Source organism: Pezoporus flaviventris, unplaced genomic scaffold (genome assembly GCF_033815535.1).
Source record: "Pezoporus flaviventris isolate CSIRO_AGI_PZ_B2104156 unplaced genomic scaffold, CSIRO_AGI_Pfla_v1 ptg000007l, whole genome shotgun sequence".
Classification (NCBI taxonomy): Eukaryota; Metazoa; Chordata; class Aves; order Psittaciformes; family Psittacidae; genus Pezoporus; species Pezoporus flaviventris.
In genome coordinates, this window is record NW_026892555.1 from 11,308,563 (window position 1) to 11,315,156 (window position 6,594).

Below are 6,594 nucleotides of genomic sequence, written 5' to 3' on the forward strand. Positions count from 1 at the left end.
CCATTCCCTGGACAGCAAGACAAAATCTCAGCATTTAGCTGTGATTCAGGAATGTCTGAGCATTACTCATTGTCTCTATCAGCCCTTCGCCGCTCTTGAGCAAAGCGTTTACTCTGTGTCCTCTGCCCAGAGACCACAGGTTGTGCTCACAACATAATGTGCAACTGAGGCTCCTATGTATAAAACTTCAGTTAGAGGTGAGAGTTTTATTTATTAGCACTGTATAAACTTAAAGGGTCAAAGAGGTGAAGATTATTTGTTAATACATACAAACACTTGTGTGTTGCTCTTGTGAGGTCCTGAGATATTGCTGTGTCCAAAGCAGCAGAAAACCAAGCAACTACTGTGCTGGAGAACAAAATGGACTAAAGGAAACAGAATAAGCCTCAGTCATTACCCTTCTGCTACAGCAAGAGTCACATGAGACCTTGATCTCTTTGGGAGACCCATTGTTTCTTGAAAGGCTGGTACAGGAAGATGTTGTGGTGAATTCAATACTCTTGTATTTCAGATGAACTGCTGTTGCATGCAGATACCTTAGTCCAACAACTTACAAACAAAGCGATCAGTATTTTAGCAGTGCACAGGCATCTGCTTGGCTGCGGATGGCAGAGTAACAGAACTGACAGCGATAACAGGGGCTTCCAGGCTGGGTGGTTTGAGGCTGCTCTCGTGCAAAAAGGACCTCTTTATTTTAAGACAATGGTGGCAAAGCTGTTGTGAAGGGAAAACAGACTTTTACTTGTATTTTGGAAATAGAATGTTCTTTTCAAATGACATTTCACCTTCCAGTCAGTGGAAGGAGGATTTTTTTTCCTCTTTTATTTTTTTCCTGCCAGCATATCCAAAGAAATCTCATTATCTTTAGAGGATGTGTTAACCAGTGCAGCAGTAGAACATGGTGTTGTGAAGAGGAAAAATAGATCTATGCAGGGAAAGGAGGCGGCTTAGGAAGGGAGAGATCCCAGAGATTGCAGTTCAGCTTTCTACAATAGGCAGGCATTCGGAGTTCATTTTAATGTGATAGCCACTTCAAGAGGCGTAATTTTAGCTGTACATACCTTAAGCCCTTTATACTAACTATGGTATGGTAAAGGTTGATCATAAAATGTGTACCTCCTCTTGTATTGTTTGGGTTTCTGTTTTTTAATTGTGGGAGTTTCTAGATCCTTTTATTTTGTAAAGTGCTTAGGAAGGCTTGTATTGCTCTGAAGATACTGCTTTGTATGTAAACATTTATTTGCACCCTGCCACTTTCTGTATATGGGAATATCTTTTGTATTCTTTTTCTTTGCCCCCAGGTTTTGAACTGTTTGTGTTCCCATTTCTGTTTGACTTCAATTACCTTTGCTAAGCTGTCACCTTCTACAACATATTCAGGTACTAAATCAGCTTTTCCTGCCCTGAAAATCCCTTGGCCCTTAGTAGCTAAAATGTGATGTAGAGCAGGAACATTTCAAATTCTCTTATGTAGCTCATAAATCAGATGTGCTGTTTCACACTTCTCTCCTGCTCAGGATAGCAAACCAGCATTGTCCTCTGCAGTTGTTCTTACAAACCCATTGCACAGTTTCCCCATAGATCAGCACTTTGCCAAAAAGACATAGCTTTAAATTAAAATGGCACTCTTCCTAGCTGGCCTGCTTGCAAAAACACACACCCTGTGGAGCTGATGGCTGGTTAGATTGATAAAGACTTGCTGTTAGAAGGTTTGGGTCTCTGGTGTTCTGCTTGTGCTGCTTTTCTCAGCTCATGGCTTATGATACTTGTTAAAGGTTCTGAAGACTGTCACACAAGCTGTCAGCCTGTGGCTGCTGAGCTGTGTGTCTTTACCTACCTTTAGGTGATAGACATCAGGTGCTGGTAATCAGCTTTGCAGGATCTGGCCCTAGGGAGAACAAATCCATCTTGTCCTTGACACATGCAGTCTCTAGTATATTAATACCTTGAACATGACAGAGATTTTCCTCCACTGACCAAGCACTGCTGCTTCCCCTCCTGGGAGGCCAGCTGAGGGTGGAACTTGCATATTTGTTTTAGCCATCGTGTGCTGCACAGAATGCTAACGGGCCTGCTACCAAGAGAACATTTTAATTTGAAACAGCAAATACGCTCATCTTTAGGAACTAATCTGCAGTAATTATAAATACCTACTTATATATGGAAGGGAGCGTGTGTACTGCTTTGTTTTTCCTTAAAGCTGTAACTAGATATGATATGAAGTGAAAGGCATCCCTTATATAAGACTTCTGTTTAATATTATTGTGTGGTTAAAATCCTTCCATTATAAATTTGCACTTTTTTTGAGTCTTCTCTTGCATGTTCAGCTCTGATTTTTACATCTGTTCTGTGCAGACAGTAATGTATTTTTGTAAAACATTTTTGACACTGAATTGCAATAAATGTTCAAACAATGTGAACCACAGAGCTGGTCGTCTCATTGCTTCGAAGTTGACCTTTCAGACTTCACATTTCTGGTAACTATAAGCAACAGAGGAACATCCAGATGGAGGAACATCTAGAACTTGGGTTGTTGTGGCAGTTGAAGAGTATCTTGGATAGAGCTGTTGCTTCATTGGACCTTGAAGGAGATTGAGGTGAATGGAGCCCTTACTTCTAGCAAAAACATTGCTGATGTGGAGCTTGTGTTCTCTGGACACATCACAGGAGTGATTATTGTCCCAAAAGAGATCACTACTGCTCACTCTGGTCTGATAGCTTCAACTCTAACCCGTGGCTTATGGAAATGTTGTTTTTCATGGACATGTTATCCAAATTACTGATTTTTATCTTTTTTTCAATTACAATTGCATCTGGTTGGTCAGGACTGCAACAGGCTGACCCAGGCTCCTGCTCGGAGGGAATGCCAATAGGAACCTACTATAAGGACTCCCAGTAAATAGGGGGAACAGCAGTTGAAAAGGCAAATGAAACGCTTCAGGTTGGAAGAGGAGAAGTTACCATGGTAAACCAGGATTGCTTGCCTGATAAAAGCTATGGCAGCTATGAAAATAAGCATGAAATGCAGGTGCTTGGGGTTTAATCTCATTTGCACTGTCAAGGTATGTTTGAGTGGTTTCACAGGTCTTTCTGTAGTTATGCTATGCCTCAGGTTTAGAGTTAGAGGGTTGCACCCCCAAGACACAAAGCTCTGGAAACAAGGGACAGTCTGCAAGATGACCAGAGCCTTTTAAACAAGGGGATGAGAGAGCTGTTAAGACATGTTTATTGCACAAACTTCCTTGAAAATGTCCAATCCTATGTATTTTAATAGGCTCAGTCGTTAAAGGGGAATACTTTTTAGGAATATGGTGGATGAGGTCTGTCTACAGTTCTCATATTCTCTGTGAATATGCTAATTATATATAATTCCCTATATTCTTTCCCTGAGAAGAGAAGGCTGCATGGAGACCTCACAGAAACCTTCCAGTATCTGAAGGGTGCCTATAAGGATGCTGGGGAGGGACTCTTCATTAGGGACTGTAGCGACAGGACAAGGGGTAACGGGTTAAAACTTAAACAAGGGAAGTTTAGATTGGATATAAGGAAGAAATCCTTTACTGTAAAGGTGGTGAGGCACTGGAATGGGTTGCCCAGGGAGGTTGTGAATGCTCCATCCCTGGCAGTGTTCAAGACCAGGTTGGACAGAGTCTTGGGTGATATGGTTTAGTGTGAGGTGTCCCTGCCCATGGCAGGGGTGTTGGAACTTGAGGATCTTAAGGTCCTTTCCAACCCTAACTATTCCATGATTGTTCTTACTTCTGTGTTGTTGCCATTAACATCTCTACCTTTTAAGAGCACTCAGGGTAGCTGTTGAGGCAGCCAGAAGCATGGATGAGGTCACCGGATGGTTTGGGTTGAAAGGGGCTTAAAGCTCATCCAGTTCCAACCTCTGCCATGGGCAGGGACATCTTCCACTAGACCAGGTTGCTCCAAGGCCTGTCCAGCCTGGCCTTCAACACTGCCAGGGGTGGGGCAGCCACAGCTTCTCTGGACAACCTGTTCCACTTGGATCAGTAACCAGTCACCCTGTTAATTCCTTGAAGCATCCTCAATGGTTGGAGCCTAACAAAGGAGCAGAGTTTGGGCAAAAGGCATTTTGAAAAGCACACATCAAATATTAAGATCACAACTCTGCTTTGCCCCAGCTTTCCCCAGTTCTCAGTTCTACTTCTCTGCTTCACAAGGGGCGTGGGGTGAGCCCCTGTCAATCGTGTAGGGGTTTGCTTTATTTTTAACAAAACCTGAGCTGCTTCTGTCATCAGAATTGCAGGAATGGGAGAGCTGTTTTCTAAAAGGCTCTATAAATAGCTCGTGTGGGTTCAAAGGCCTTCCCTAAGCTGGAAAGAAACGAGTTCACCCCTTGCCATTCTCGATGTGCAATATGCTGTGCTTTTTAGTAGAAAACAAACAAACTAATGTCTTTTTAATGCGTTTTCCTTGGATTGTTTCGGTCCTGCTCAGAACAGGCCTTGGATGCAGGAGGCAGCCCCAGCAGGTTTTGGGGCTGAGGTGGCAGAGATGATGTGGGGTGCTGTGGTCCTCCTGCAGCTGCTGGAGGGAAGGAGCCCGCTGCCCTCTCCACACACAGGGTAAAAACCACCCCTGGGGGGGTTGTGTCTGTGGAAAAGAAACGCAGTCAATGCAGGAAATGCAAGTCCCTCCTCTTCACAGCATGGATTTCAACTGACTTTTACAGGGCTTTTGAGCACTGAGATAAGCTTGTTCTTACAGGCATATTATTTGTGAAGTACCTAAAAGGGTGTCTCTGTGGGTAATCAGTGATGGGAATGGTGTGTGTGACAGGTGACAGCCTAGAAGCCATCTCTGTCTCTGCCTGCTCCCAGAGCCAAGGTAGCTGCAGTTCTGTTTTCTCCTTGCTTTTCTCCAAAGCCTGTACTTTGTGAGGGGTTCAGCTCATGCTACAGGCCAGGAACCTCTCCTTCCTCCTGCCCTGGTGCAGCATCCCGGCCCACAGGAAGAGTGTCAGAGGAGGCTGTGCATCCACAGGGCCATTGCCAGGCTCAGCCTAGGGCCAGCATCCATCCCAACCACCATCCAGCTTGAGCCCACTGGGTCTGGTCATGCCTGAAGAAGTACTTAAATGCTGTGGAGTTTGGGCCCTAACACACTGCAGCCAACGTGAGGTGCCTCTTCGTACTGCTTTAACCCTTGGAGTATGGGGCACCCTCCTCGGCTGGGGGACATTCTGTCCACGGGTCTCCCATCAGACCCTGGCCATGGTTTTCAACGTGGGTTCTCTTCCAAATGACTTTCTCCCAATCTTATTATAGCTTTCCTAGTGAAGTGGAATTTATTCTTTCTTTTTTGGATATAGCCGGAGGTGTAAATCCAGACAAATATAACTCATGAAGGGGGATCAATGTGTCCCTGCTGCTTGTGTATATAAAGCAACCAGGAGCCTTTTTAAACGTCTGAAACTAAAGTTATTTTATTTGGGTTTTTTTTTCTTGCTTATAGACAATTAAATGGTTCTCCTTGAAAAGAGCTGGCTCCTGGTTGTAGGTAGAAACCTACAATCTTTCTCTTACCACACACTTTTATATATAAAGCCTCTATTTTTAACCCAATGGTGGGATTGAGGGTTAATGCTCGTTAGATCTGTGTCTAGACAGTTGTGAAAAACAGGAAATGAATTACATTATAGTACGAAGGGAGAATTTAACCTTTTCTCTCCTCGCAGACACATGTGACTGGGGAAAATATGTTAGTGCCGAGTGTTTTGGAAAGTTTAAGGAAGTAGAAAAATGAGAAGGGAAAAAAAAGAAACAGAGCTGGGCTTCCACAAGGCCACGTGGGAATTGTTTCATAGAAAATAATGAGCCAGGCTCTGCCCCCAGCTACACCCAGGCAGGAATTTGTTTCCTCCAGTCCCTGAGGAAAAGTTGTATTTTATTATTCCCTGCTTATGCTGAATGCTCAGGAGCAACGAGCCAAGTGAACCACCTCATACACGTGTAGCTGTGAGGGAGCGGCCGCCATGCAGCACCCATCCTCGCACACGGAGCCAGGCAGAGCTGGTCTGGAACACCCCTGGGTGGAACAGCAGCACCTCACACCCCTTCTGCTCAGGCTGTCAAAGGCCCCAAGGTCATTTCTTTGGTATTTACAAAGTTCTTTATTCTTTAAGAGACTGCAAAAATGCAACATTCCCTCCACTTGGCCCTTCTGGAAAGCAGGAGCCTGAGGGCTGGGTGACCCCAGGCTGCAGCACAGCGATGCTGCTCTGCTGTCAGCAGGGCAAGACCTGAGTTTTAAAGGAGTGTTGCAAAGAACCCAGGGCACAAATTAAGCCTGAACTATAGTGGGCAGCTGGTCTGCTTGGGAAGAGCTGGGAAGTGGAGGCCTGAGTGCTCTTTACTTCCTTATACCCCTTGCCCCTGCAAAATGGCTGCTGTTGGGATGTGTAACACACCATGATCAAAAGCAATGCTACAAGCACAGAATCAGAGAATCATAGAATGGTTTGAGTGGGAAAGGACGTTAACATCATTCAGTTCCAACCCCCTGCCATGGGCAAGGATGCCTCACCCCAAACCATGTCTCCCAACATGTCCAACCTGGTCTTGAACA